This window comes from Manis javanica, chromosome 7 (genome assembly GCF_040802235.1).
Source record: "Manis javanica isolate MJ-LG chromosome 7, MJ_LKY, whole genome shotgun sequence".
NCBI lineage: Eukaryota > Metazoa > Chordata > Mammalia > Pholidota > Manidae > Manis > Manis javanica.
Window position 1 is genome coordinate 127,696,064 of NC_133162.1, and position 12,238 is coordinate 127,708,301.

General features: G+C 32.7%; 1 protein-coding gene and 1 long non-coding RNA gene across 3 annotated transcripts in view; one reads left to right on the forward strand and one right to left on the reverse strand.

Annotated features, from left to right (window-relative positions):
* Positions 1-12,238, reverse strand: part of LOC140850499 (uncharacterized) — a 291,177-nt gene that overhangs the window by 276,501 nt on the left and 2,438 nt on the right. The gene's annotated exons all lie outside the window — the stretch shown is intronic.
* The window catches only part of TANK (TRAF family member associated NFKB activator), a 79,537-nt gene continuing 67,391 nt past the window's right edge, over positions 93-12,238 (forward strand). The window contains exon 1 of the mRNA XM_036996005.2: positions 93-335. The gene's annotated coding sequence lies outside the window, so the exon portion shown is untranslated. The remainder of the gene's footprint in view (positions 336-12,238) is intronic.

The following is a 12,238-nucleotide window of genomic DNA, read 5'->3' on the forward strand; positions in this document are numbered from 1 at the left end:
TAGTCTTTGCTTCATTTCAATGTCTTGCCACGATTGGCTGTTGATAGCTACAAATAAGGAAGTCTTCAAGTTAGGGGATTTCTCAGTGGAAGTTCCCAATTCAACACAAGGGAGAGCTCAGGACAGTTAGGGCAGCGTTTCTGGAGCCTAGAGATAAGGTTTCCAGACCCCGTAACTGCCTGCGTCTTTAAAGAGCAATAGTCTGTGAAGGAGGACTTGTAACCTGGAGGAGGTAACCAAAGCTTTAGTAGCTCCTACTGATTCTCAACGCAACAAAGTCCCGGGCTGTCATAAACTGAAGTGTTGCAGATTTGTTCTACTCTTACTTCTGTTAAGTGAGTAATTCATGACATAATTCAATAATGCCTTTGTAGTCATTGTCACAGTTGGAAATTTGGCCTTTAAGAAATGGGGACAACTAAAGGAAAATTTTAAATACTGTGATCTTTTCACATTCTTCTCAACTTTCAAGGTCGAATTTATGTCTTCAGTTGAAGTGATTTTTTTTAACTTTATATCTGGAATGTCAGCCTCAATGAGTGGTTTTTGAAACAAAATGTAAGACTTAAGAGTTATGTATTTGGCATGTTAAGTTACATTCAGCTTACTAGGTTGAAAGACAAATTCATACTTTTTTTTAGTTAAATATTTTAAGATCAATTCTGGACTGATATAGTGCGGCCACTCAAACATTAACTCAGGTTTAGTACTTCTTCATCTCCTAAGAAACACATGTTAATGAACATTTCTTTTCAGTAAAGTCTTAACCTTATAGAAAACTTGACATTTCCTAGCTTGGAAAATGTACACAATCATAGAAATCCAGTCTTATTCTATTACCAATTGGCCTTTATTTCCACAACCAAAAATGAGTATTAAAAATTGTATAGTATTTTCTTAAAAATAATCTAGGAAAAAGTTGATAGTTCAAAAAGTTTAGGAATCAAGAATCATTATCACTCTTGTTATATTCATAGCTGTCATTCATTGAATGTCTGCTGAAGGAAAATGGTCTTAGGATCTTGCAGCAGTTAAGTGGCAGAGCCAGGGCTTAAACATAAATTCCTGTCACTTCTCACTCCCTGGCTCTGTTACCATTGCCGTGCCTTCTTACACTATTGAAACAGGATTGTGGGATGTCTCAGCCAAACTTCAAAAGATATGGAGAAAAAGAAAGATGACTTGGGCAAGTCACAGAGAAGCCAAGTCATTCACAGAAACTTAAGTCATTCCTACGTCTCCCTTTTCCTCCCTGCAGGGTGCTCTCCCACCTGTACACAGATGCACACGAGTCTGCCTCCATGCAGAGGGGGACATAGGGCTGCACACCACATCCATCCTGACTGCGGTTCCTGCTAGCAGCCGACTAGGGCCCTAAAGCAACATCCAGTTATTTCTCTTAAGCACTTGTGATAATGAAAGATATGGCCAACTAGAATATTTTAAATAAATCTGTAAAATTTACTTACAATAAATCTAAAAATGTTCCAGTTGGAATTGCATGAAACTTAGATACTAATTTGAGGTACACAATCATCTTTAGTGTAGAGAGCCTCCCTGTCTGCAAGTGTTCTTTCTCTCCATGTATTATGAAACATAGGTTCTTTGTTTATTGTAAAATGTATCCCAGTATATTTTGTTTCTTCTTCCTGCGTATGGTAGAGATGCTGTCTTGGTAAGGACATTCTTTCATTGTTCCATTTTCCTATTATTGCTAGCATTTAGGAAAGCTCTTGATTTTGCAGTTTTTATCTTGCATCCAGCCATTGTATTGATCCTTTATTTGTTCTAAATTATTTTGGATATTCACATATAATGCTTAGATAAGAAAAAAATAATTTTGTCCCCTCTTTTTTTTTCTTCTCCCCACATTGGCCACAATGTCTAGAACAGTGTTTAATAACAGGAGATGGCAGCCAACCTTGTCTTGTTCTGATCTCAGTGAGAATTTCCCTAGTGGTTAATATTAAGAAATGATGTTGGCTGTTTGAGATATATTTATATATTTATCATAAAAACCAAATAACTGCCAAATATACTTCTAACCCTAGTTTACTAACAGCATAGCAAGATTTCATGTTAAAACTATGGTCAATGTCTTTTTGGTATCATTAGAGATAACTTATGGTTTTTCTACTTTAAATTGTATAGTGCTCTGCTGTTGCGCATTATAATAATAGCATTATTTTAGAATTCCGTGTTGTCAAAAATAATGCCTCAGTCATAAAGGTAGGTTTATAGTTACAAAGTATATTTTGTTATTTCTCAGTTAAAATAATAACTTAGTTGATCAAAACAAACTAAACCTACACATTTCCTCATTTGCTCTTCAATCCACATGCTTAGACGCCTCTCCTCTATTATTTTGGCTTCACAATTTAGTTCACAGCTCAAATTAACAGAAAAGAATGAAAACAATGCAACATAGCCAAGAAACCCTATCCAGGCAGAGCAACCAGATACTCAAGCAAAGCAGCTGTTCCTACAGTTTGTGCAAAAAGCTTTCTCCCTATTAAGACAGTGCTAGTTGTAGGTCACAGTTCAGTTATAACCAACAGTGGTATTAAATGTGTGTCCAAATTGATTAATCTTATACCAATTTATATTAAGAAAATGTATGCTGAAAAAGAAGTACCTGTAATTTATTGAGAATTTTTGCTTTCATATTCCTAAGTAAAACTAATCTGTATTTTTATTTTCTAATAAAAATACCAAAATTTACCATGTTTTTTAAAAGTTTAATGGGAGTTAAATGTTTAAAGAGCAAATCTTAACATTGTTTGTCCTTGGCACCCTTTGGAAGTAATTCTTTAAAAGCTTTCCACTGTTTTCTATTGTTATTGATCTATTTGGGATTTATGCTAACTTTTTCACATAGTTTTAGGTTGTTTAATATCACTATCCTTTTTATCAAATTTTTCAAATGTATTAGCTTACATGGTATTCTCTTGTACTTTTTTTTATCACCACCATAACTATATTGATGAATAACACTTTTTCATTACTAAATTTGTCCATTTGCTTTTTGTTTTTTTTTCTTATTGGACATGTCAAAGAGTTAATCTCTTGAATCTATCACTCTTATGGTTAGCTCTTTTTTAAGTAATTAGTTTTTGCTTTTATCCTTACTAATATTTTTCTACTGCCTCTTATTAGACTATTCTCTTTTCTCAGTTTTTTAGTTGAATGCTAGGTTCATTTATTTTTATTCTTTCTTGCTATTTAATGAAAGTACTAATGCTAGAATATTCTTTGGGAAACACTTTACATCTTACAACTTTAATATGTCATTTTAACAGTTTAATCTCCTTTTTGATCTAAATAAGAGTTATTGAGGACAATAAAGTATTTTTTAATTAGTAAACTTTGTTTAAAGCAGTATTAGATTTAGAAAAAATTGAATACAGAGAGTTCCCATATACCACCCTGCCCCCGACCCACACAGTTTCCCCTATTATTACCACCTTACAAAAATATGACACATTTGTTACAGTTAAGGAACCAATACTGATGTCTTTTTATTAATTCAGTCCATAGGTCATTTAGATTTACTTATTTTTTCCTTTTGAAAAAATTGAGGTAAAATTCACATAATATAAAAGTAAACATTATAAAGTGAACAATTCAGAGGCATTTGGTACATTCACAATGTTGTATAGTTGCCACTTCTCCCCAGTTTCAAAACATTTTTATCACCCCAAAAGGAAGCCCTGCACCCACGAAGCCATTGCTCTGCACTTCCTGCTCCCTTCAACCCTTGGCAACCACCGATCTATGTTCTGTTTCAATGGATGTACCTATTCCAGTTATTTTATTAAGGTGAAATCATATAATATGTGACTTTTTCTTTCTGGCTTCTGTCAAACTTACCAGACTGTTTTAAAGATTCATCCATGTTGTAGTATGTGTCAGTACTTTATTTCTTTTATGGCCAAATAATATTCTATTTTATGTATACACCACAATTTGTTTACCTATTCATCTATTGATAGATAGGATAGTTGGGCTGGTTTCCCTTTTTGGCTATTATAAATAGTGCTGCTATGATCATGCATTTATATGGTCATATTATATGTATTTATTTGAGAACCTATTTTCAGTTATTTTGGGTATACAATTAGCAGTGGAATTCTAGCTGATATGGTTATTCTGTGTTAAACTTTTAAAAGAATGGCCAAATAGTTTTCCACAGTGGCTGAACTATTTTAATATTCCTACTAGCAATGTATGATAGTTCCAATTTCTCCACATTCTTGCCAATACTTGTTATATTCTGTTTTTTTTTATTATAGCCATACTAATGGATGTGAAGTGGTACCTCATGCTGATTTTGATTTGAATTTCCCTGACTAATGATGTCAAGCATCTTTTCATGTGCTTGTGGCCTTTTGCATATTCTCCTTGGAGAAATGTCTTCAGGTCCTTGACCCATTTTTTAATTGGGTTGTTTGTTTTTTTGTTGTTGAGATATAAAAGTTCCTTATATATATTCTAGTTACTAGACTGTTATCAAATATATGATTGCCATATATGTATCACTCTCAATCCCAATCCACAGATCATATGTCTATTCTTATCCCAAGACTGTACTGTGTTGGTGTTGATTACTGTAGCTTTGTAGTAAGTTTTGAAAATGGGAAGTATGAGTCCTCCAACTCTAATTTTTTTTCCCCCAGTATTCTTTGGCTACTCAGGGCTCTTTGTAATTCCATATAAATCTGAGGATCAGCTTTTCCATTTCTGAAAAAAAAAAAGTCCATTGGAATTTTGATAGTAATTGCATCAAATCTATAGATCATTTTGGGAAGTATTGTCATTTTAGCAATATTAATTCTTCTAATCCATGGACACCGAGTATCTTTATATTAATTTAGGTTTTAATTTCTGTTAGCCATGTTTTATAGTTTTCAGCACACAAGTGTTCCGTCTCTTTGATTAAACTTATTCCCAGATGTTTTGTTCTTTTGGATGCTATTACAAATGGAATTATTCCCTTAATTTCTTTTTTGGATTGTTCATTGATGATGTATAGAAACAACTGATTTTTGAGTGTTGTTCTTATATCCTTCCACTTTGGTAAATTCATTTATTAGTACTAGTAGCTTTTTTATGGATTTCTATGGATTCTTTCTTACAGAATAATGTCACAAATAGACATATTTTTACTTCTTCCTTTTGAACTTGGATGCCTTTTATTTCTTTTTCTTGTTTAATTACTCTGGCTAGAACTTCCAGGACAATATTGAAAAGAAGAGGTGAAAGAAATCATCCTTGTCTTGTTCCTGACCTTATGGGGAAAACTTTTGTCTTTCATCGTTGAATATGACATTATGTATGTTTTTTTTCACAAATTCTCTTTATCATGTTGAGGAAATACCCTTCTATTTCTAGTTTTCTGAGTCATTTTCTTGTTTGTTTGTTTTTACTGTAAAAGGGTGTTGGATTTTATGAAATACTTCTTATGCATCAGTGGAGATCATCATGTGGGGTGTTTTCCATTTATTCTTTCTATAATGTGGTATATAGCATTGGATGATTTTCTTATGTTTAACCAACCACCCTTGCATTCTTAGGATAAATCACACTTGGTCACGATATATAACACACTTACTATGTTATTGGATTCAGTTTGCTAGTATTTTGTGGAGAATTTTTGCATCTTTATCCATATGGAATATTGGTTTTTAATTTTCTTTTCTTGTGGTGTCTTTGTCTGGCTATGGTGTCATGGTAATGCTAGCTTCATAGAATAATTTAGGAAGTACTCCTGCCTCCTCTATTTTTTTTAAGAGTGTGACAAGCATTGGTGCTAATTCTTCTTTAAGTGTTTGGTAGAATTCACCAGTGAAGCTATTTGGTTGTGGACTTTTATTGTTGGAAGTTTTTTAGTACTGATTCAATCTCTTTATTTGTATTAGATCTGTTCATATTTCCTAATTCTTCTAGATTCGGTTTTTGTAGTTTGTTTTTAGGAATTTATACATTTCATCTACATTATCTAATTTGTTGGCATACAATTGTTCATAGTATTCTCTTTTAATCATTGTTACTTTGGCTCTTGGGTATATCCCCACTTTCATTTCAAATATGTTATTTGTTATTTTCTCCCTTTTTCTTACAAATCTAGCTAAATTTCTGTTAATTTTGTTAGTTTTTGGGAGAACTGACTGTGACTTGATTCTATTTATCTGTTCTATATTTCATTTATATCTGCTCTAATTTTTATTATTTCCTTCCTTCTAGCTTTGGGTTTAGTTTGCTCTTCTTTTCCTAGTTCTTTGAAGTATACAGTTGGTGATTGATTGCAGATTTTCTTCTTTTTTAATGTTGACATTTCTGCTATTAATTTCCTCTAAGAACTGCTTTCACTGCATTCCATAAATTTTGATATGGTGTGATTTTGTTTTCATTCATCTCAAAGTAAATTTAATTTCCCTTGTGATTTCCTCTTTGATCCATTGGTTGTTTAAGAATGTGTTGTTTACTGAGAAGGAACTAGTGGTTACCAAGGGGGAGGTGGTAATGAGAGAGAGGGAGGGGAAGGGGATTAAGGGGTACCATAATTCACAATCACAATACAGGTTGGTCACAGGGATGGTAGTAGAGCACAGAGAATACTGTTAATGATTCAGTAACATCTTACTATGTTGAAGGATAGTGATCACATTAGAGGGAGTGACAACTTGACAAAATACGTAAATGTTGAAACACTGTGTTGTGTATTTGAAACCAACATAAGATTGTATATAAATGCTACTTTAATACACAAAAAGCATATGCTGTTTAATTTTCACATATTTGTTAAATTTCCTCTTTTTCTTCTGCTATTGATTTCTAGCTTCATTCTATTATGGTTGGAGAATATACTTTATATGATTTCCGTATTTTAAAATATACAGGGACATTTTGTGGTCCAACATTTGATCTATCCTGGAAAAGGTTCCATATCCATTTGAGAAGAATGTGTAGTCTACTGTTTGGTAGAGTGTTCTATATATGTTTCTTAGGTCTAGTTGCTTAATACTATTACTTAAGTCATCTATAATGTTTTTGAAATTCTGGCTTTCTATCCATTAGTAAAAGTGGTATAGTGACATCCCAACTGTTATTGTAGTACTATTTCCCTTTTCATCAGTCAATATTTGCTTCATATACTTCCGGGCTCTAATGTTTGGTGTGTATATGTGTATAGCTGTTATATCTTCTTGATGAATGCCCCTTTTATGGATATAAAATGTCCTTCTTTGTCTGTTGTAACATTTTTGACTTAAAAACTATTTTGTCTGTTATTAGTATAGACACCCCATCTCTATTTTGGTTACATGGAAAAAATTTGGTTACATGGAAAAGTTGCATGGAAAAATTTTTTCCACCCTTTAATTTCAACCTACTTGTGTCTTTGGACACTAAAGTAAGCATATAATTTGATCATGTTTTATTACCCATTCTGCCAAGCTCTGACTTATGGTTGGAGATGTTAATCCACGTATATTTAAAGTAATTGCTAATAAGGAAGGACTTATTTTGACTTTTGCTATTTGATTTCTTTATGCCTTATACCATTTTTCTCTTCCTCATTTCCCCATTACTGCCTTCCTTTGTGTTTACTTGACTCTTTGCTGTGTACCCTTTTAATCCATCTCATTTTCTTTTACATATTGTTTAGACATTGTTTAGTGGTTGCTATGGGGATTACAATTGCAACTTACATTTATAACAATCTAATTAGAATTAATACCCATTTAGTTTTGATAATATATAACTATATATCTTAGTTCCCTCCCTTATGTTGTAGTCACAAATTTCATCTTTATATATTGTGTGCCCATTAACATAGATTTATAATTATTTTTAAGCCTTTGTTTTTTAAATCATGTAGGAAATGAAAAGAGGAGTTACAAACCAAAAATATAATCATGCTGGCTTTTATATTTACCTACGTAGTTGCTTTTACCAAAGTTTATTTCTTGAAATGGCTTTGAATTATTGTCTACTGCCCTTTTATTTGAACCTGCAGGACTCTATCATTTTTTAACAGGGTAATTCTACTAGCAACCAACTCCCCTAGCTTTTATCTCAGAATATCCTAATTTCTCCTTCATTTTTAAAAAATAGTTTTTCTAGATATAAAATGCTTGGTTAATACCTTTTCTCCCCTCTGTTCTTTAAATATGTCATCCCACTACCTTTTGGCCTCCATCATTTCAAAGTGAAATTGGCTATTAATCTTCCTGAGGAACTTTTGCACATAATGAGTAACTTCTCTCACATTACATTCAATATTATCTCATCTTTGGCTCTCAAATGTTTGGTTATAATGTGCCTTAGTGAGAATCTCCTTGGTTTACCCACTAGAGATCTTGAATGCCCAGATTTAGTCTTTTATCAAAACAGAGATGTTCTCAACCATTATTTCTTCAAATATTTTTTCTGCTCTTTTTTACTCACTTCTGCCTTAGAACTTCTATGATGCATATGTTGGTTTTCTGGATGGTGTCCTATAAGTATAAGTCTTTGAGTCTCTATTCAATTTTTTAAATTCTTTTTTCTTTCTGCGCCTCTAACTTGTTAATTTCACTTGTTTTATCACCACATTATCTGACTCTTCTGCCCGCTCAAATCTGCTGCCAAACCCTTCTAGTGAATTTTTGGTCTTATTCTACTACTCAGCTCCGTAATTTCTATCTGGTTTCCTTTTTATAATTTCTCTTTATTGATATGCTCATTTTGTTCATACATTGTTTTCCTGATTTTATTTGTTTCTTTGTCCATGTTTTCCTTTAGCTTTTTGGACATATTTAAGATAGTTGATTTAAAGTATTTTTCTAGTAAGTACAACGTCTAGGTTTTCTTGGGGGTAAACTTTAAAAAACATTTTAAATGATAATTATGACTCCTTATCTAAATTAAAAATCAACTACATGTAAGACCACCTACATCAGTTACAGAAATTATCTATATTAGCTAATATTTATTGAGTTCCTCCTATAGGCCAGCCCCTAGTCATATATTATCTCATTGAATACACACACAAACTTTGAGGCAAGTACTATTATAATCTGTATTTGACACATAAAGAAACTGAGAGACAGAGTTAGTAAAGCAATATAGTTAGTAAATGACAATACTTACATATGAATGAGGCATTTTAACTCAGAATTCTCACTTATAACCAGCATGACTTAGCCTATCTCAGCTTGAGTTTGCCTCTGTACGGACGGCAGCCATGCAAGCATCAAACTGGTAACTGCAAGTTACTTTACTCTGAGTTGTAATAACTATCCTAACTTCAAAAACATTCAAATATATATCTTGGAATTTCTAGTGTGATGCATGTTGTAAAGGGGAGAAGACAGGGTGAGATAGAAGCTGATAGCTGAGCCCAAAGTTCTAACCTAAAAGGGTTAGGCTCTCCTTAGAATCAGAATAGCTGAGTCTCAACAGACTAAGTAAAATGTGAGAGAAACATGTTTTAGGATGAGGAAACCACATTACAAACACCTGAAAATGGAGCATCTGAGGTAGAAGGAAGCCCCAAATCACCAACAGGAAGAGGCAGAATAAAAGTCTAGAGAAGTAGGAAAAAACCTCAGACCATGCTTAGAATTTGCATTTCATCCTTGATGTAACAGGAAACCAATGAGTGATTTTAGGTGATAATAACATTTAGAATTTGACACAAGAGAAAATGAGGATAAAGTTAGGAGGCTAGTATGATAAATATGAATTGATGGTGATTTGAACAAAGGGTGGCAACAGAGACAGAGAGTGGCAATGAGGACATATCATGACAAGGGAACAAAGGGTATATATATATATATGCAAGAAATGTTGCAGAGGATTCACATAAGATATACCCTATTTGGGTAACTGATTAAATGTTGGAAAGTAAGAGTTTTATATACTTGTTATATAGGCAAGGTTTTCTTTTCTTTCTTCTTCTATTATTATGAAAAATAACCATACAATTTAAATTTTACTTGTAGTTTTTTACCTTCACAGTAAAAAAAAAATCATATGTTCAATTTTCATAGTTAGAATGTAATCCTATCATTTCCTTATTTCCTCATTTAAAAGATAAGGAAATGAGTAAATTAGAACTTTTTACTTTTTGCCACCTCTCTCTCAGACACTTGAGTTTTTGTTGCTATACTCAGGAAGTCTAGAACACATAATTATTAAATTATTTATTTATATTTGTACCTTATGTCTTAAAAATTATTTTTTATATTCTCATATTTGCAAGAAGTTTTTACTGAATCCAATATTTAAGTTACTTCAAATATTTACAAATGTTTCTTTTATATCAGCATTTCACCTTTCTTGGTTTTTTTGACAAAGTGTATCTTCAATTATTTCACAAAATAGGAGGTATATTTCTGAACCTTGAGGTATCTAAGAATATTTTTGCTTTCCTTTCCTATGTGAAAGACCACTTGGGTGGGTATAGACTTTGTAAGTCAAACATTTCTCAGGCCAATGTAGATGTTATTCTATTTAGTTTCTGAAGTTTAATGTTGAGATGTCTATGTTTCTTTATTTTTCTTTCTTTGCAAGTAATTGTTTTTCCCTGCCCAGATTCTTGTTGAATTTTTTCCCTATATTAAACACAGGAAGCCTTCTCTTAGCCTCTGATGCCTGGACTAAGACTTCTCCAAAGTCTTTTCAGAGTCCTTTATGTTTATCTCTATTGTAATATTCTAATACAACATTGTATTATCATCAGCCAAAAGAGACATTAAGTTCTTTTAAGAGTCTTTGTCACCTTTGTATCCCTAACTTTTAGCAGACAGCAAGCACTCACAAAATGTTTGCTGAATAAATGAATACATGAATAAATTATTTAATTTTGAAATTTTCATCAGGATAAGTCAAAGTGTTTGATCTGTTTTCATTAATGTTTCAAAACTAATTGAGTCCTTCTCATCTCCAATGACTTTGAATCAAAGCATTATTTCAGATACCTTCTGATATCTCTTTGATTGCTATTTCTGTTCCATTTAGTCTGATCTCTTCTTCAGGAAGTTGTTGGAGCACTATATTTCCACTACTCCATTTAATGTTTTTTATCTATTTGTCCTTTCCATTTATACTTTGAGAGTTTTTCAAGCTTTTATTCTAATCTTGATTTCATATTCTACAGTATTGATTCCATCCTTGATTATATCCAAATAATATTTGAATTTCTTCTCCATTGCATGTTCTATGTCCATACAGCCTTAACTTATCTAACTTTGTATTTATTCTCCCTGCCTCTTAACTAGATCACTCCTTATCTTAGTCTTATTGTCTTATATTTCATCTCATTTTATAGAAAATGCAAGGCATATTCTTTCCATTTACTTAATCTCCTGGTAAACCATTTTCCAAAGTGATCATTTTCTCTGTATTTTGATGACTCTGTCCTTTTTCAGATAGGACATAATGACGTGTCCTTTCTTCAAATAAAGAAGTATAATATTTTCAGGTGGAGCATAATCTTTTCAAAGTGGAGCATAATCTTTACAAAGTGGTGCTTTGTCTTATATTTACTCATTCTAAGCTTTGTGTAGCCCTTACTAACCAGATGTATAATTTTCCTTGGTTCTTCTCATTATTTTCCTGACTTCTACTGGTTTCTCAGCATAGATCTTGAGCCAAGAAACAAATAGACATGCATACCACACACCTAAATTTTTGGCTTGAAGCTGACATTTATCAATTTTGTCACCATGGGTACTGGCTCAAGGCAAATTCCCTCACCTTTATTGCCTAGGTATTTTACTATAAAAAGGAGAATTCCTGGTTAGTCAGAAACGATCCTTGGTCTTCTCTTTGATAGGAACCATATAAGAAAATATTAAACTCCCAGAAAGAGTCAAACACCCAGCCTTGTTTCTTCAGCTCCTTTCATTATTGGTTTCATATATCCTTAAACACAGAACATCAAATCTATCCACTCTCATTGATATTACGCTGGTATACTCCAAACCACAGCTCCAAAATAGATAACGTTAAAGCTATGGATATTGGATAGCAATATTGCGCAACATTGGTGAAAAGCACTAACAGGGGACATTGGGGCAAGGAAGTATAAAATACTACTTGTAGGTAACACACAATAGTAGGCTTACTGTCCAATTCACTGTTAGGTGTCATGAGGTAGATAGTTTTCATACTATCCTTCAGGCCGGCAGATTTGCTCACCTTCAGACAGCAAGGTTCATGTCCATTTCAGCCCCCACAGTTCTTGCAAATG